Source organism: Triturus cristatus, chromosome 7 (assembly GCF_964204655.1).
Source record: "Triturus cristatus chromosome 7, aTriCri1.1, whole genome shotgun sequence".
NCBI classification, from domain to species: domain Eukaryota; kingdom Metazoa; phylum Chordata; class Amphibia; order Caudata; family Salamandridae; genus Triturus; species Triturus cristatus.
Window position 1 is genome coordinate 773,626,235 of NC_140590.1, and position 20,644 is coordinate 773,646,878.

The window sequence follows — 20,644 nt, forward strand, 5'->3', positions numbered from 1 at the left end:
AACATGTGCTGCTGCCTATTTGCATGCCATGATTATTCTCTATGACCCATCCAACTACTTTCCACATGTACCCTTTCCCTGCCTCATTCATCTGCTCCAATGCCCCTATTTATTTAACAAATGTTAGTGCTCTCAGATATCATAGTGGGAATCTCTATAGCATCTCTTGCCAATAGAAATATCCCAAGGGTCCCTATAACATGCCGCACGGAGGGAAGTGGAGGCAGAAAAATCTTGGTGAGCACCACCTGCAAAAATTCCACGACATGCTCCTTGTTGTACCTTTCAATACAATAACTGCAGTTGGATTGTATGGTGCCCCCCCTTGGGGTTGGTAATGGAACTGTCACATACCTGTTTGCCCCAAATCCCCCCTGTTGCCCCTATCCTTTCGGGGTGCATCCCATAAAGGAGGAGGGGAGCAATAAAAAGTAAGGGTAGCCTCCCAAAAATTGCCCAGAAGTCATGTCATTCTGTGCACCCCATCGCCCTTCATAATGCACTCCCAACCCCCTTTTAAAAGTGCTCCCCCAAATTTGACAGCACCCCCCCAAAATCAGAGAGAGTAGGGGGGTGCAGTAAAAAACACATTTTGGGGCTCCTCACTATATGTCATTAATCTCTAACCCCCACCCACTACATCTGTTCCCCTTCTTTTACCTGTCACTGACCCCACCCCTTGCACTAGCCACACCCATGTTACCAACCACTCTGCAACTCACCTGTCACTGACCCCGCCCCTTGCACTAGCCACACCCATGTTACTTACTAACCACTCTGCAACTCACCTGTCACTGACCCCGCCCCTTGCACTAGCCACACCCTTGCACTAGCCACACCCATTTAACTTACCAACCACTCTGCAATTCACCTGTCACTGACCCCACCCCTTGCACTAGCCACACCCATGTTACTTACCAACCACTCTGCAATTCACCTGTCACTGACCCCGCCCCTTGCACTAGCCACACCCATGTTACTTACCAACTACTCTGCAACTCACCTGTCACTGACCCCGCCCCTTGCACTAGCCACACCCATGTTACCAACCACTCTGCAACTCACCTGTCACTGACCCCGCCCCTTGCACTAGCCACACCCATGTTACCAACCACTCTGCAATTCACCTGTCACTGGCCCCGCCCTTAGCACTTGCAACACCCATTTAACTTACCAACCACTCTCCAATTCACCTGTCACTGACCCCGCCCCTTGCACTAGCCACACCCATGTTACTTACCAACCACTCTGCAACTCACCTGTCACTGACCCCGCCCCTTGCACTAGCCACACCCATGTTACTTACCAACCACTTTGCAATTCACCATCTGGCAGGCATGACTCCACTCTCACACCACACACACAGTTTATACTTACCAATTGGCCACATAGACCCATCTGGAACTTACCTCTGCTGCACCACAGTCACCTCGTGCCGATCCCGGGACTTGAACCCTGGTCACCTGGATGGAAGGCAGGAACTTACCCCCTGGACCACACTGGTTTCCATGTCAGTACCCTATCAAATCGTCCCCATAACATGGTCTTCCGTTTCATGTGCAATGGAAGCCACAAGCACTGACACCAGGTGCTGTATGTTGGTCATAGTTACTACTGCAGTGGTTCAGACCTCCAAGGAGCTGTAGCTCAACGGCAAGTCTCGTGCCTCTGGTGCCACAGGTTTTCTCAAGACCAGGGTTCAAGTCCTGCCAATGCGGTCCATGTGACCTGAGAGGGTACATTTTCAATCTGTGGTTTAATTTTCATTTGCTAATTTTTTATTCACTTGGAAAAACAGAGGAGAAAAGTGCCACTCTTTTGGCACATGCGCCCAAAAATTATACATCTTTTCCTGAGGAGTCTGACCTTCCACAAACCTCCCTTTTTCTCAAGTAGGTGCAATAGGGACAATGCCTTATCTTCCCGTATAAATGTGTTTATTCTTAGTCCTTTAAATTCGGCGTACTTTAGAGCACAAATGTTGCCTCAGGTGTATATATGAGCACAAGAATGCAAGGAGGGTGTTATACTGATAGTAAAATAGGTTGGATGGTGGTGATTTTTCGTTTTGCTGAGAGCCGATCCCTCCAATCAGGTCTTTGATGCATGTGATGTTGGCTAGGATAAAGGTGAAGTAGGAGCTCTGGCTAATGAAATGAAGGGGAGATTTTGAGGCAAGTGAAACTCCGTTTATTAGGTGCAATAGGAAGCTAGAAAAATTGTTTTTCTCAAGAGGCAGAGAAGAGCAGTTAGACCTTTGCTTCAGGAAGTCTTAATCATGCCTACTGAAGCAAGTGAAGGGATTGTGGTGACACAGCACAGTACAGTACGGCACTGGGCTGGGCTGGGCTGGCACTGGGGCTTTAAGCAGCCCCTTTCTTCCTTCCTTTTTTTTTTTTTTTTTTTAGTTTTGGGGCAAAAACTTTTATTAAGTGCTTAAAAGTTGCGATACATAGTTTTTAAGGAAGTGGTACCTCACCCCTTAGGGAAGGCAATCCACTTTAACTTTTCAGTCAATCAATGCATTGAGACATTTTACATTTCATCTGATGTATTTGCTGATAGCGTTTTACGGTTTTAATGGGGACGCCACTTTAAAGAGTACAGTGGGGAAGGAGGGTTTTCTCACAGCTCTTCTTCTTCCTCACTTTCCCTCTTGTCCATGGCTGCATAGTCTCTTAGCAGGCTGAGCACCATCCTGCGGCACCCTTCTCTGTTTACCACCTCTCCATTGGTCACCAGACGGGTTCTGGCGAACAGGAGAATGTCTTTAATACAGCAGAGGAGTCTCCAGCACTCCTGGATAGCTTCCTCTGTGTGTGTCCCTGGAAACAGCCCGTACAGCATGGACTGGTCCGTAATGTTCTCATAGGGGATGAGGGCTACCAGTTCTTGTCGGAGGGCGGCCCTTAGTCTCTGGGCAAAGGGGCAGGCCCAGAAGAGATGGTGTGCAGATTCCTCTGCGGGGCATCCCCTTGGGCAGTTCCTGTGCGGGCACAGGCCTCTGCTGTGCATGAAGGACCTCACTGGCAGGCCACCCTTCACAGTCATCCATGCTATGTCCTTGTGTCTGTTGGTCAGAACTGGGGAGGATACATTCTCCCACACGTGCGTTGCCGTTGCTGGTGGCAGGTCGCTCACTGGTTCGGTGGTGTCCCTGGTCCTGATCAGTTTGCGGATTGTCTTGGGCTTCCAAAGGCAAGGAGTGACACAGTCTTCCTTCCTTCCTTTGAAGGAAGCCTACGAGCCCTCGAACGCACTCGAACGCCCAGGTTCTGTATGGAGGATGACTGCAGGCAAATTCGGACCCAGCTACATTAGGGTGACGTCCCCATCTGCGGCTTTCGAGTGGCAAAATCCTTAGCCTGAGATAGGTAGGCTGCTTTTGAATTTGGCTGAAGACCATTTGTTGGAGGCTGTATCATAGCGCAAGCCGGCGACTTTCTCAGAAGAAAGTAAGCATGGGAGGACATTATTTGCATAGGACAGCCCTCTTCTAAGTCCCATCATTCTGTTGCAGTTGCCATGTAGCGTTACTAGAGGGCAGCATTACGAACATAAGAGCACACCAAGGCTTTTCTTCTGCTTGCTCAGATACCTCTTGTTCATGTTCGTCTTGCAGGGCCTGCAGAGTCGAGGACTGCGATGACTGAGTGAATGAGTAATGAGGTACATGCTGGCCTATATTTGTGGTGAAAGGGGAATGTTTGGAAGGAAAACAGCCAGACGAAAGTGTCAAAGCATACGTGTTTGCTGAGTGATTGAGTGAGTGTCACCATGGTTAGCGAGGTTTTTCTCAGAACGTCAGCAGAGCACCCTTTAGTATTATCCTTAGGCCAGAAATATCAGGCACTCCTTTGGGGTAAGAGGCCAAGAAATCCTTTGGGAAGCTTGCTCCAGTCATCTGAAGGATAGAAATACACTGGGGAAAAGTTACAGAGGGAGCCAGGCTGCACAACATTTGGTCATGGTTCGATAGAAATCTTTAGCAAGGACTTTTGACCACCCCTCGCTGTGGGACCTGGATGCCCATACCTCTTGTTCATGTTCGTCTTGCAGGGCCTGCAGAGTCGAGGACTGCGGTGACTGAGTGAATGAGTAATGAGGTACATGCTGGCCTGTATTTGTGGTGAAAGGGGAATGTTTGGAAGGAAAACAGCCAGACGAAAGTGTCAAAGCATACGTGTTTGCTGAGTGATTGAGTGAGTGTCACCTGGCTCTTTGAATGGACATGTGAGAGAAGAACATGCAGCTCCATTGTCCTCAGCTGAGAGAGGAAGCACAGATGAATATTTTCCTCAAATAAAAACACTTACACCACCACGAAGCTGACAAGAGCGATATGCTGCTTTGCAGGTGTAAGGATTTGCCATGTTTGGTGCATAAATATGCATGGTTAGCGAGGTTTTTCTCAGAACGTCAGCAGCGCACCCTTTAGTATTATCCTTAGGCCAGAAATATCAGGCACTCCTTTGGGGTATGAGGCCAAGAAATCCTTTGGGAAGCTTGCTCCAGTCATCTGAAGGATAGAAAAACACTGGGGAAAAGTTACAGAGGGAGCCAGGCTGCACAACATTTGGTCATGGTTCGATAGAAATCTTTAGCAAGGACTTTTGACCACCCCTCGCTGTGGGACCTGGATGCCCATACCTCTGTGGCTCTGACACCTTTTTTGACCTCTGGATAGCACCGTCTCATTACCCCTGAAACATTCCCTCTGAGTACCCCAGCTTTGGTAGTGCACCAACACGTTTCAATCCCTTGAGTGACTACAGACACCCTTCCTATGTGCTCTCCATTTACATTCCGTCAGTAACCCAGGTGCTTCTGTCACTGTTCAGTCTCAAGTGGCCGGTTGGATGCACATTGCTCGGATGTACAGGCACTTACCACTCTGTACAGCCCTCTCAGCACACACAGACCACACTTCTTTAAATCATAAATACATGTTCTGACTAACAGTAATGCTGTGCCTTCCCTCTGTAGATCATACCCAACGTAAGAAGGTCAAATAAATTGAAGAGCGTACCAAACTCTCAACAGACACTGCCAGAACATGTGCTGCTGCCTATTTGCATGCCATGATTATTCTCTATGACCCATCCAACTACTTTCCACATGTACCCTTTCCCTGCCTCATTCATCTGCTCCAATGCCCCTATTTATTTAACAAATGTTAGTGCTCTCAGATATCATAGCGGGAATCTCTATAGCATCTCTTGCCAATAGAAATATCCCAAGGGTCCCTATAACATGCCGCACGGAGGGAAGGGGAGGCAGAAAAATCTTGGTGAGCACCACCTGCAAAAATTCCACGACATGCTCCTTGTTGTACCTTTCAATACAATAACTGCAGTTGGATTGTATGGTGCCCCCCCTTGGGGTTGGTAATGGAACTGTCACATACCTGTTTGCCCCAAATCCCCCCTGTTGCCCCTATCCTTTCGGGGTGCATCCCATAAAGGAGGAGGGGAGCAATAAAAAGTAAGGGTAGCCTCCCAAAAATTGCCCAGAAGTCATGTCATTCTGTGCACCCCATCGCCCTTCATAATGCACTCCCAACCCCCTTTTAAAAGTGCTCCCCCAAATTTGACAGCACCCCCCCAAAATCAGAGAGAGTAGGGGGGTGCAGTAAAAAACACATTTTGGGGCTCCTCACTATATGTCATTAATCTCTAACCCCCACCCACTACATCTGTTCCCCTTCTTTTACCTGTCACTGACCCCACCCCTTGCACTAGCCACACCCATGTTACCAACCACTCTGCAACTCACCTGTCACTGACCCTGCCCCTTGCACTAGCCACACCCATTTAACTTACCAACCACTCTGCAATTCACCTGTCACTGACCCCGCCCTTTGCACTAGCCACACCCATGTTACTTACCAACCACTCTGCAATTCACCTGTCACTGACCCCGCCCCTTGCACTAGCCACACCCATGTTACTTACCAACCACTCTGCAATTCACCTGTCACTGACCCCGCCCTTTGCACTAGCCACACCCATTTAACTTACCAACCACTCTGCAATTCACCTGTCACTGACCCCACCCCTTGCACTAGCCACACCCATGTTACCAACCACTCTGCAACTCACCTGTCACTGACCCCGCCCTTTGCACTAGCCACACCCATTTAACTTACCAACCACTCTGCAATTCACCTGTCACTGACCCCGCCCCTTGCACTAGCCACACCCATGTTACTTACCAACCACTCTGCAATTCACCTGTCACTGACCCTGCCCCTTGCACTAGCCACACCCATGTTACTTACCAACTACTCTGCAACTCACCTGTCACTGACCCCGCCCCTTGCACTAGCCACACCCATGGTACCAACCACTCTGCAACTAACCTGTCACTGACCCCGCCCCTTGCACTAGCCACACCCATTTAACTTACCAACCACTCTGCAATTCACCTGTCACTGACCCCGCCCTTTGCACTAGCCACACCCATTTAACTTACCAACCACTCTGCAATTCACCTGTCACTGACCCTGCCCCTTGCACTAGCCACACCCATGCACTAGCCACACCCATTTAACTTACCAACCACTCTGCAACTCACCTGTCACTGACCCCGCCCCTTGCACTAGCCACACCCATTTAACTTACCAACCACTCTGCAATTCACCTGTCACTGACCCCGCCCTTTGCACTAGCCACACCCATGTTACTTACCAACCACTCTGCAATTCACCTGTCACTGACCCCGCCCCTTGCACTAGCCACACCCATGTTACTTACCAACCACTCTGCAATTCACCTGTCACTGACCCCGCCCTTTGCACTAGCCACACCCATTTAACTTACCAACCACTCTGCAATTCACCTGTCACTGACCCCGCCCCTTGCACTAGCCACACCCATGTTACTTACAAACCACTCTGCAATTCACCTGTCACTGACCCCGCCCCTTGCACTAGCCACACCCATGTTACTTACCAACCACTCTGCAATTCACCTGTCACTGACCCCGCCCTTTGCAGTAGCCACACCCATTTAACTTACCAACCACTCTGCAATTCACCTGTCACTGACCCCGCCCCTTGCACTAGCCACACCCATGTTACTTACCAACCACTCTGCAATTCACCTGTCACTGACCCCGCCCCTTGCAGTAGCCACACCCATTTAACTTACCAACCACTCTGCAATTCAACTGTCACTGACCCCGCCCCTTGCACTAGCCACACCCATGTTACTTACCAACCACTCTGCAACTCACCTGTCACTGACCCCGCCCCTTGCACTAGCCACACCCATGCACTAGCCACACCCATGTTACTTACCAACCACTCTGCAATTCACCTGTCACTGACCCCGCCCCTTGCAGTAGCCACACCCATGTTACCAACCACTCTGCAACTCACCTGTCACTGACCCCGCCCCTTGCACTAGCCACACCCATGTTACTTACCAACCACTCTGCAATTCACCTGTCACTGACCCCGCCCTTTGCACTAGCCACACCCATTTAACTTACCAATCACTCTGCAATTCACCTGTCACTGACCCCGCCCTTTGCACTAGCCACACCCATTTAACTTACCCATTTAACTTACCAACCACTCTGCAATTCACCTGTCACTGACCCCGCCCCTTGCACTAGCCACACCCATGTTACTTACCAACCACTCTGCAACTCACCTGTCACTGACCCCGCCCCTTGCACTAGCCACACCCATGCACTAGCCACACCCATTTAACTTACCAACCACTCTGCAATTCACCTGTCACTGACCCCGACTGGTAGAAAGGATAGACGGACCGGGAGGGTCGGCCGGGGTCAGGAGGAGAGGTCTCCGGGGAGAGCCGTCTCCAGCGATCGTACAGACAAGTAACTTTCCCCCCCACAGACGGATACCACACACGGATAAGGTTCAGGGTTCTTTATAAGCACTTCTTAGGGTACGGTTGAATGGTACAAGGAGGTCTGGACTCAGGGGTCCCCTCGATTCAAGTCTCTCAAAGCAGGGTAAGGGGTAGCGGGACAGTCTGTCTACCAGTCAGGTAGTTTGGATGAGATGATGATTAACCCACAATCCTCGAGCTTAGTTGGTACGGGCCGCGGCAGCGCCAGCAGGTCCCGGTGGAGATGGTCGGTACACGGTCCGCGGTAGCACCAGCAGGTCCCGGAAAGATGGTTGATGTACGGTCCGCGGCAGCGCCAGCAGGTCCCGGTGAGGATGGTCGTTACAACGGGCCGCGGCAGCGCCAGCAGGTCCCGACGAGGATGGATGTTGTAGAAGGCCGCGGCAGCGCCAGCAGGCAGGACGATGGTTCACAAGAGCGGGCTACGGCAGCGCCAGTAGTCCGTCAAGGCTGAGTTCTCTCGGTGTCTCTCGACTCCAGGATACAACTGCCTTCCTGCTCCGGAGTTGCCCCAGTTATAGGGCAGCCGCCCTTTGATGTCCGGACCCTCGCACTTGGAGGTCAGAGGGCCCGGGATGAAGGTGTCCAGACACCCAGCAGGGGGTGGAGCCAGCGCCTGGGGGAGCTGGAGGCGATCGGCACCTGGCGGGGGAAGAGCTCTTGACACTTCGTCCTCCCATTGACCTGCCAAGTGGTCCGCTCACCTCCCGGGTGGATGGTAGTGCCGGGATGTCGGGGCCGGCCAGGCCCGGGGTTAGGGTCGGGGCGAGGCCACGCGGCCTCGTGGTGCAGGGCCCAAGATGGCGGCTTGAACCGGCCGGGGGAGCCGGTGGGGCTGGGCCCCGTGATGAGTAGAGGTCCGAGGGCAGAAGATCCGTCGGGAGACGGGGTACAGGTGCTTTTCGTGGGTTATGCCTGGTGGGCCGGAGCTCGGGCCCTGTCGTGCGGGGAGGGAGCAAGCCCTTCGTGTGGCCTGTCCAACATGCGTCCCCCCCAGCTGAAGGCGGGGAGAGTCACCCATCTCCTTGGGGACTCTCTTCGTCGAGGCGGAAAAAGCGGGACAGGCCATCCGCGTTGGCGTGGTCTTGGCCTGGTCGGTGCTCCACAGTGAAGTCCATTCCCTGCAGGGAAATGGACCAGCGCAAGAGTTTTGGGTTCTCCCCCCGCATCTGCATCAGCCACTGCAGGGGTCGATGGTCGGTTTGTACCCGGAAGTGGGTACCGAAGAGATAGGGCCGGAGCTTTTTGAGGGCCCACACCACTGCGAAGGCCTCCCTCTCGATGGTGCTCCAGCGCTGTTCTCGGGCCAGGAGACGTCGACTGATGAAGGCCACCGGCTGGTCATGACCTTCGGGGTTTAACTGAGAAAGGACGGCTCCGATGCCGTGGTCGGAGGCGTCGGTCTGTACCACGAATTCCCGACTGTAATCGGGGGCCTGGAGCACAGGGGCGGTGCACAGGGCGGCCTTCAGCTTCTCGAAGGCCGCTTGACAATCGGGGGTCCAGTTAATCCGCTTCGGTTGGTTCTTGGACGTGAGACCCGTGAGGGGCCCCACGATGCTGCCGTAGTCCTTCACGAACCGCCGGTAGTAGCCGGTGAGCCCCAAGAAGGCTCGGACCTCGGTCTGGGTGACGGGGGGCTGCCAGGACTGGATGGCAGCAATCTTAAGTTGTAGCGGGGCCACCAGCCCGCTTCCCACTTGGTGCCCAAGGTAGGTCACAGACCCTTGGCCAATTTGGCACTTGCCGGCCTTAATTGTGAGGCCGGCCCGCTGGAGGGCCTGTAGGACCTCTTGGAGGTGACGGAGGTGGTCGGGCCAGTGGCGGCTGTATACAGCGATATCGTCCAGGTAGGCAGCGCTGAACTCTTCGAGCCCCGCCAAGACCTGGTTCACGAGGCGTTGAAACGTGGCGGGGGCATTCTTCATGCCGAAGGGCATGACCTTGAATTGGTAGTGGCCATCGGGGGTAGAGAAGGCTGACCGTTCCTGAGCCCTGGGTGTGAGGCCGATCTGCCAGTAGCCCGCTGTTAGGTCGAAGATACTGAGGTAGCGGGCGGCCCCCAGCCGGTCGATCAGCTCGTCTGCTCGGGGGATCGGATGAGCGTCGGTCCGGGTGACAGCGTTCAAGCCCCGGTAGTCGACGCAGAATCTCAGTTCAGGTGCGGTGCCGGGGGCAGCGGCTTTGGGGACCAATACAACCGGACTGGCCCAGGGACTGTCCGAGGGCTCGATGACCCCGATTGTGAGCATCTTGGCCACCTCCTCCTGTATGCAGGCCCGTACCCGATCTGGTACGCGGTAGGCCCGGTGTCGGACAGGGGGACTGTCCCCGGTGTCCACGTCGTGCAAACACCAAGGGGTGACCCCGGGGGTGAGGGAGAACAGGGTAGCGAACTGCAGCAGGAGGTTCCGGCAGCCCTGGCGTTGCTCCGAAGTGAGGGCGTCAGAGAGCCGGACCCCGTCCACGGAGCCGTCATTCTCCTGAGTCTTCAGAAGATCCGGGAGGGGTTCGGAGTCTTCCTCTGCCCCACTGTCCGTAGCCATCAGGAGGCTGAGTTCTGAGCGCACAAAGTGTGGTTTGAGTCGGTTGGTGTGGAGGACCCGAAGGGGGTTCCGGGAGGTCCCCAGGTCGATGAGGTAAGTGACGGGGCTTTTGCGCTCGACCACTTTGAAGGGCCCCGTCCACTTATCTTGCAAGGCACATGGTTCGGTGGGGGACATCACCCATACTTGTTGTCCAGGCTCGAACTCAACGGAGGAGGCATTGTGATCATACCACTTCTTCATGTCCTCCTGGCTGGCCTCGAGGTTCGCCTTGGCCATCTCTCTGAAGCGCCGGGTCTGATTGCGTAGGGCCAGGAGGTATTCGAAGACGTCTGGAGGGGTCTTTAGGGGGGCCATCTCCCAACCTTCTTTTACTAGGCTGAGGGGCCCTCGCACAGGGTGCCCGTACAGGAGTTCGAAAGGGCTAAAACCGAGGGACTTCTGGGGAACTTCTCGGTAAGCGAAGAGGAGGCACGGGAGTAGTACATCCCACTGGCGACGGAGGGGCTCTTCCAATCCCCCAATCATCCCCTTGAGGGTGCGGTTAAAACGCTCCACTAGTCCGTTCCCTTGGGGGTGATAGGGGGTCGTGAATCTGTAGGTGACCCCGCATTGTTGCCAGAGGGACTTCATGTATTTGGATATAAAGTTCGTGCCTCGGTCGCTAACGACTTCTCGGGGGAAGCCTACCCGGGAGAAGATCCCCATTAGGGCCCGGCCAACCACCGGAGCTGTCACGGTCCGTAGGGGCACCGCCTCGGGGTAGCGGGTGGCATGGTCCACCAGTACTAAGATGAACCTGTGTCCTTGTGCCGTGCGGGGGTCCAGAGGCCCCACGATGTCTATCCCCACCCTCTCGAACGGGGTGGTCACCACAGGGAAGGGTTGCAGAGGGGCTTTCAGCTTCCGACCACTCTTCCCGCTGGCTTGGCATGTGGGGCAAGATCGGCAGTGGTTCAGGACGTCGTTCCTCATTTTCGGCCAGAAAAAGTGGGTCACTAGGCGGCTGTACGTTTTATCCTGGCCCAGGTGTCCAGCCAGGGGGACATCGTGGGCCAGGTTGAGCAGAAAGTCTCTGAAGCGGAGAGGTACCACCAGTACTCGACCGGCCCCCAGCTCGGCGATTCTTTGCTCGCTGTATAGCAGGTCGTTATCCCAGTAGACCCAGTGAGTTCCGGTGGAGTCCCCTGCGTTCTGGGCGCTGGCTTGTTGGCGGAGTCCCTCGAGGGAGGGACAGGTCTTTTGTTCCTGGCGGAACTGTTCTTGGGTGGGCCCCCCTTCTTGACGCCACTGAGCCAGGTCAGGAAGGTCCTGGGGTTGCGCGTCCCCTTCGGTCGTCGGGTCTGGGAGGCTGGCCTCGTCGTTGTCTTCTACTGGGGCGACTGGGGGCGGAGGTGCTGGCCATTCTGGTTCTTCTGATCGAGGGACGGCACGGGCGGCCATGGACCGGGTGGTTATGCAGGCCCAGTCCCGGAGGCCCAGCATCCCCAGGTGCTCTCTTCTCTCAACGGTGGCCCACGGGGAACTCTCGAGGTCATTCCCCAGGAGGCAGTCCACGGGGGCATCGTCCCGGACCGTCACCTTCAACAGGCCGGAGACCCCTCCCCATTCGAATGGGACGCAGGCCATTTGACACATACTTTCAGAGTTGTCTGCCGAGCGGACGGGGCAGAGAATGTTCGGCAGGATCTGCTCGGGCTTCACCAGGTGACAGCGGACGGCCGTCACACTGGCGCCTGTGTCACGCAAGGCCTCGGCTCGCTGTCCATTAATGGTCACCCACTGACCGTATTTCCTGGTGTTAGCGGGTAGGGGAGCCCGCGGGACCATGTCTCTTCCCCCTAAGCACGCCAGGACCATGGCGGCCGGTTCCCACTCTTGCTGGGCCGGCTCATACTCCTCTGGTTCCTCCAATGATCGCTCTTCCCCCAGGGCGGCGGCAGCCACCTGGCGGGGCTTGGGTGTTTGGTTCTGCGGGCAGCTCGGGTCATTGGCGTAGTGGCCGACTCGCTGGCATCGGTGGCACGTGACGTTGGCTCGGACCCCAGGACGCCACGGGGGGTTGCCCCGACCGGCCGGAGCCGGGGTGCTGGCCACGGGTGTTGCGGGCAAGGCGTCTCTCCCTCGCCCCTGGCCCCCTCCTCCTCCCCGAGGACGGTGCTGGCCTTGGTTGTTTCTGTTCTGTTCGTGTGGCCCCCTCCGGCCCACTCGGGTGCTTTCCCATCGGTCAGCTTCGGCGGCGAGCTGCCGGGGGTCAGTCAGCTTACTGTCGAGGAGGTGCTGCCTGAGCTCGACGAAGCAGTTGTTCGACAGGTGCTCCCATACCATCAGGTTAAAGAGTTGTTCGTAGGTGGTGACCTGGCTCCCCTTTATCCAACCCTCGAAGGCACGGCTGAAATAGTTCACGTATTCTACCCAAGTTGTACCTGGGATCCGGGTGCAATCTCTGAACCTCTGGCGGTACATCTCGGGTGTGAGGCCGTAGCGGGTGAGGAGGGCAGCCTTCATGTGGTCGTAGGACGACATTTGGTGATCTGGGAGCTGCAGTAGGGCATCGCGACCCTCGTTGATAAACCTCCCCCAAAGTCCGGCTCCCCAATCACTCCGGTCGATCCGGTGGGAGGTCATGGCGATCTCGTAGGCTTTAAACCACTGTTGTAGGTCGTCTTCTCGGACATACTCGCGGACAACATCCTTGGGGATGTGGACTTTTTTCTCGATTGGCCCCGGGGTGTGTGGTCGCTCAGGCACCCCCAGTTCCTTATTCTGTTTCCGAAGTTCTATTTCCGCCAGTTTGCGCTCGTGCTCGAGCGTTATTTTTTTCTCCTCCAGCTCTCTCTGTCTCTGCTTCTCTTCTCGTTCATCTCGGAGCCGCATGTGCTCGAGGTTGAGTTTCTGTTCAGCTAACTTGAGTTCCCCATCCATCTTGAGTCGTGCCATTTCCAACTCGTGCAATCTGGTTCTTTCTCTTTCTCGGATCTCCTCCTGCGAGAGGCCTGTTCCCCGCTCCTCGGGAGCCGTGGCGTTCCCCTCTGGTGTGATGCTGCTTTGGTCGGAGGGTCCGGCGACCCCAGTTTCTGTCCACGACTCTAGGGCGTGCTTTAGATCATCTTTGGTACTCAGGCCGGTGGTAGCAATGCCAAGTTCTATGCAGAATTGTCTCAGTTCGCGGTGGTTGTATTCTTCTAATTTATCCATTTGAAATTTCTCGGTGGAGTTGCTATCTTTGGCTGACATCGTGTTTTTGTCGTGGGGTGAGCTACTCTCTGTAAGATTACGCGTTGATTCGGATCGCGCCGCTGGCCACCAATGTTAGAAAGGATAGACGGACCGGGAGGGTCGGCCGGGGTCAGGAGGAGAGGTCTCCGGGGAGAGCCGTCTCCAGCGATCGTACAGACAAGTAACTTTCCCCCCCACAGACGGATACCACACACGGATAAGGTTCAGGGTTCTTTATAAGCACTTCTTAGGGTACGGTTGAATGGTACAAGGAGGTCTGGACTCAGGGGTCCCCTCGATTCAAGTCTCTCAAAGCAGGGTAAGGGGTAGCGGGACAGTCTGTCTACCAGTCAGGTAGTTTGGATGAGATGATGATTAGCCCACAATCCTCGAGCTTAGTTTGTACGGGCCGCGGCAGCGCCAGCAGGTCCCGGTGGAGATGGTCGGTACACGGTCCGCGGTAGCACCAGCAGGTCCCGGAAAGATGGTCGATGTACGGTCCGCGGCAGCGCCAGCAGGTCCCGGTGAGGATGGTCGTTACAACGGGCCGCGGCAGCGCCAGCAGGTCCCGACGAGGATGGATGTTGTAGAAGGCCGCGGCAGCGCCAGCAGGTAGGACGATGGTTCACAAGAGCGGGCTACGGCAGCGCCAGTAGTCCGTCAAGGCTGAGTTCTCTCGGTGTCTCTCGACTCCAGGATACAACTGCCTTCCTGCTCCGGAGTTGCCCCAGTTATAGGGCAGCCGCCCTTTGATGTCCGGACCCTCGCACGTGGAGGTCGGAGGGCCCGGGATGAAGGTGTCCAGACACCCAGCAGGGGGTGGAGCCAGCGCCTGGGGGAGCTGGAGGCGATCGGCACCTGGCGGGGGAAGAGCTCTTGACACTTCGTCCTCCCATTGACCTGCCAAGTGGTCCGCTCACCTCCCGGGTGGATGGTGGTGCCGGGATGTCGGGGCCGGCCAGGCCCGGGGTTAGGGTCAGGGCGAGGCCACGCGGCCCAGGGCCCAAGATGGCGGCTTGAACCGGCCGGGGGAGCCGGTGGGGCTGGGCCCCGTGATGAGTAGAGGTCCGAGGGCAGAAGATCCGTCGGGAGACAGGGTACAGGTGCTTTTCGTGGGTTATGCCTGGTGGGCCGGAGCTCGGGCCCTGTCGTGCGGGGAGGGAGCAAGCCCTTCGTGTGGCCTGTCCAACACCGACCCTTGCACTAGCTACACCCATGTTACTTACCAACCACTCTGCAATTCACCTGTCACTGACCCCGCCCCTTGCACTAGCCACCCCCATGTTACTTACCAACCACTTTGCAATTCACCATCTGGCAGGCATGACTCCACTCTCACACCACACACACACACACACACACACACAGTTTATACTTACCAATTGGCCACATAGACCCATCTGGAACTTACCTCTGCTGCACCACAGTCACCTCGTGCCGATCCCGGGACTTGAACCCTGGTCACCTGGATGGAAGGCAGGAACTTACCCCCTGGACCACACTGGTTTCCATGTCAGTACCCTATCAAATCGTCCCCATAACATGGTCTTCCGTTTCATGTGCAATGGAAGCCACAAGCACTGACACCAGGTGCTGTATGTTGGTCATAGTTACTACTGCAGTGGTTCAGACCTCCATGGAGCTGTAGCTCAACGGCAAGTCTCGTGCCTCTGGTGTCACAGGTTCTCTCAAGACCAGGGTTCAAGTCCTGCCAATGCGGTCCAAGTGACCTGAGAGGGTACATTTCAATCTGCGGTTAAATTTTCATTTGCTAATTTTTTATTCACTTGGAAAAACAGAGGAGAAAAGTGCCACTCTTTTGGCACATGCGCCCAAAAATTATACATCTTTTCCTGAGGAGTCTGACCTTCCACAAACCTCCCTTTTTCTCAAGTAGGTGCAATAGGGACAATGCCTTATCTTCCCGTATAAATGTGTTTATTCTTAGTCCTTTAAATTCGGCGTACTTTAGAGCACAAATGTTGCCTCAGGTGTATATATGAGCACAAGAATGCAAGGAGGGTGTTATACTGATAGTAAAATAGGTTGGATGGTGGTGATTTTTCGTTTTGCTGAGAGCCGATCCCTCCAATCAGGTCTTTGATGCATGTGATGTTGGCTAGGATAAAGGTGAAGTAGGAGCTCTGGCTAATGAAATGAAGGGGAGATTTTGAGGCAAGTGAAACTCCCTTTATTAGGTGCAATAGGAAGCTAGAAAAATTGTTTTTCTCAAGAGGCAGAGAAGAGCAGTTAGACCTTTGCTTCAGGAAGTCTTAATCATGCCTACTGAAGCAAGTGAAGGGATTGTGGTGACACAGCACAGTACAGTACGGCACTGGGCTGGGCTGGGCTGGGCTGGCACTGGGGCTTTAAGCAGCCCCTTTCTTCCTTCCTTCCTTCCTTTGAAGGAAGCCTACGAGCCCTCGAACGCACTCGAACGCCCAGGTTCTGTATGGAGGATGGCTGCAGGCAAATTGGGACCCTGCTACATTAGGGTGACGTCCCCATCTGCGGCTTTCGAGTGGCAAAATCCTTAGCCTGAGATAGGTAGGCTGCTTTTGAATTTGGCTGAAGACCATTTGTTGGAGGCTGTATCATAGCGCAAGCCGGCGACTTTCTCAGAAGAAAGTAAGCATGGGAGGACATTATTTGCATAGGACAGCCCTCTTCTAAGTCCCATCATTCTGTTGCAGTTGCCATGTAGCGTTACTAGAGGGCAGCATTACGAACATAAGAGCACACCAAGGCTTTTCTTCTGCTTGCTCAGATACCTCTTGTTCATGTTCGTCTTGCAGGGCCTGCAGAGTCGAGGACTGCGATGACTGATTGAATAAGTAATGAGGTACATGCTGGCCTGTATTTGTGGTGAAAGGGGAATGTTTGGAAGGAAAACAGCCAGACGAAAGTGTCAAAGCATACGTGTTTGCTGAGTGATTGAGTGAGTGTCACCTGGCTCTTTGAATGGACATGTGAGAGAGGAACATGCAGCTCCATTGTCCTCAGATGAGAGAGGAAGCACAGATGAATATTTTCCTCAAATAAAAACAATTACACCACCACGAAGCTGACAAGAGCGATATGCTGCTTTGCAGGTGTAAGGATTTGCCATGTTTGGTGCATAAATATGCATGGTTAGCGAGGTTTTTCTCAGAACGTCAGCAGCGCACCCTTTAGTATTATCCTTAGGCCAGAAATATCAGGCACTCCTTTGGGGTAAGAGGCCAAGAAATCCTTTGGGAAGCTTGCTCCAGTCATCTGAAGGATAGAAATACACTGGGGAAAAGTTACAGAGGGAGCCAGGCTGCACAACATTTGGTCATGGTTCGATAGAAATCTTTAGCAAGGACTTTTGACCACCCCTCGTGGTGGGACCTGGATGCCCATACCTCTTGTTCATGTTCGTCTTGCAGGGCCTGCAGAGTCGAGGACTGCGATGACTGAGTGAATGAGTAATGAGGTACATGCTGGCCTGTATTTGTGGTGAAAGGGGAATGTTTGGAAGGAAAACAGCCAGACGAAAGTGTCAGAGCATACGTGTTTGCTGAGTGATTGAGTGAGTGTCACCTGGCTCTTTGAATGGACATGTGAGAGAAGAACATGCAGCTCCATTGTCCTCAGATGAGAGAGGAAGCACAGATGAATATTTTCCTCAAATAAAAACACTTACACCACCACGAAGCTGACAAGAGCGATATGCTGCTTAGCAGGTGTAAGGATTTGCCATGTTTGGTGCATAAATATGCATGGTTAGCGAGGTTTTTCTCAGAACGTCAGCAGCGCACCCTTTAGTATTATCCTTAGGCCAGAAATATCAGGCACTCCTTTGGGGTATGAGGCCAAGAAATCCTTTGGGAAGCTTGCGCCAGTCATCTGAAGGATAGAAAAACACTGGGGAAAAGTTACAGAGGGAGCCAGGCTGCACAACATTTGGTCATGGTTCGATAGAAATCTTTAGCAAGGACTTTTGACCACCCCTCGCTGTGGGACCTGGATGCCCATACCTCTGTGGCTCTGACACCTTTTTTGACCTCTGGATAGCACCGTCTCATTACCCCTCAAACATTCCCTCTGAGTACCCCAGCTTTGGTAGTGCACCAACACGTTTCGATCCCTTGAGTGACTACAGACACCCTTCCTATGTGCTCTCCATTTACATTCCGTCAGTAACCCAGGTGCTTCTGTCACTGTTCAGTCTCAAGTGGCCGGTTGGATGCACATTGCTCGGATGTACAGGCACTTACCACTCTGTACAGCCCTCTCAGCACACACAGACCACACTTCTTTAAATCATAAATACATGTTCTGACTAACAGTAATGCTGTGCCTTCCCTCTGTAGATCATACACAACGTAAGAAGGACAAATAAATTGAAGAGCGTACCAAACTCTCAACAGACACTGCCAGAACATGTGCTGCTGCCTATTTGCATGCCATGATTATTCTCTATGACCCATCCAACTACTTTCCACATGTACCCTTTCCCTGCCTCATTCATCTGCTCCAATGCCCCTATTTATTTAACAAATGTTAGTGCTCTCAGATATCATAGCGGGAATCTCTATAGCATCTCTTGCCAATAGAAATATCCCAAGGGTCCCTATAACATGCCGCACGGAGGGAAGGGGAGGCAGAAAAATCTTGGTGAGCACCACCTGCAAAAATTCCACGACATGCTCCTTGTTGTACCTTTCAATACAATAACTGCAGTTGGATTGTATGGTGCCCCCCCTTGGGGTTGGTAATGGAACTGTCACATACCTGTTTGCCCCAAATCCCCCCTGTTGCCCCTATCCTTTCGGGGTGCATCCCATAAAGGAGGAGGGGAGCAATAAAAAGTAAGGGTAGCCTCCCAAAAATTGCCCAGAAGTCATGTCATTCTGTGCACCCCATCGCCCTTCATAATGCACTCCCAACCCCCTTTTAAAAGTGCTCCCCCAAATTTGACAGCACCCCCCCAAAATCAGAGAGAGTAGGGGGGTGCAGTAAAAAACACATTTTGGGGCTCCTCACTATATGTCATTAATCTCTAACCCCCACCCACTACATCTGTTCCCCTTCTTTTACCTGTCACTGACCCCACCCCTTGCATTAGCCACACCCATTTAACTTACCACCACTCTGCAATTCACCTGTCACTGACCCCGCCCCTTGCACTAGCCACACCCATGTTACCAACCACTCTGCAACTCACCTGTCACTGACCCCGCCCCTTGCACTAGCCACACCCATGTTACTTACCAACCACTCTGCAATTCACCTGTCACTGACCCCGCCCCTTGCACTAGCCACACCCATGTTACTTACCAACCACTCTGCAACTCACCTGTCACTGACCCCGCCCCTTGCACTAGCCACAGCCATGCACTAGCCACACCCATTTAACTTACCAACCACTCTGCAATTCACCTGTCACTGACCCCGCCCCTTGCACTAGCCACACCCATGTTACTTACCAACCACTCTGCAATTCACCTGTCACTGACCCCGCCCCTTGCACTAGCCACACCCATGTTACCAACCACTCTGCAACTCACCTGTCACTGACTCCGCCCCTTGCACTAGCCACACCCATTTAACTTACCAACCACTCTGCAATTCACCTGTCACTGACCCCGCCCCTTGCACTAGCCACACCCATGTTACTTACCAACCACTCTGCAACTCAACTGTCACTGACCCCGCCCCTTGCACTAGCCACACCCATGCACTAGCCACACCCATTTAACTTACCAACCACTCTGCAATTCACCTGTCACTGACCCCGCCCTTTGCACTAGCCACACCCATGTTACTTACCAACCACTTTGCAATTCACCTGTCACTGACCCCGCCCCTTGCACTAGCCACACCCATGTTACTTACCAACCACTCTGCAATTCACCTGTCACTGACCCCGCCCCTTGCACTAGCCACACCCATGTTACCAACCACTCTGCAATTCACCTGTCACTGACCCCGCCCCTTGCACTAGCCACACCCATGTTACTTACCAACCACTCTGCAATTCACCTGTCACTGACCCCGCCCCTTGCACTAGCCACACCCATGTTACCAACCACTCTGCAACTCACCTGTCACTGACCCCGCCCCTTGCACTAGCCACACCCATTTAACTTACCAACCACTCTGCAATTCACCTGTCACTGACCCCGCCCTTTGCACTAGCCACACCCATTTAACTTACCAACCACTCTGCAATTCACCTGTCACTGACCCCGCCCCTTGCACTAGCCACACCCATGTTACTTACCAACCACTCTGCAATTCACCTGTCACTGACCCCGCCCTTTGCACTAGCCACACCCATTTAACTTACCAACCACTCTGCAATTCACCTGTCACTGACCCCGCCTCTTGCACTAGCCACACCCATTTAACTTACCAACCACTCTGCAATTCACCTGTCACTGACCCCGCCGCTTGCACTAGCCACACCCATGCACTAGCCACACCCAATTAACTTACCAACCACTCTGCAATTCACCTGTCACTGACCCCGCCCCTTGCACTAGCCACACCCATGCACTAGCCACACCCATTTAACTTACCAACCACTCTGCAACTCACCTGTCACTGACCCCGCCCCTTGCACTAGCCACACCCATTTAACTTACCAACCACTCTGCAATTCACCTGTCACTGACTGTTAGAAAAGGTAGACGGACCGGGAGGGCCGGCCGGGGTCAGAGGGAGAGGTCTCCGGGGAGAGCCGTCTCCAGTGATCGTACAGACAAGTAACTTCCCCCCCACAGACAGATATCACACACGGATAAGGTTCAGTGTTCTTTATAAGCACTTATTTAAGGTACGGTTGAATGGTACAAGGAGGTCTGGACTCAGGGGTCCCCTCGATTAGAGTCTCGCAAGGTAGGGAAGGGGGTAGCGGGACAGTCTATTTACCAATCAGGTAGTTCGGATGAGAGGATGATGAGCTCACAATCCTCGAGCTTGGTGGTTAGGTGGTACGGTCCGCGGCAGCGCCAGCAGGTCCCGGTG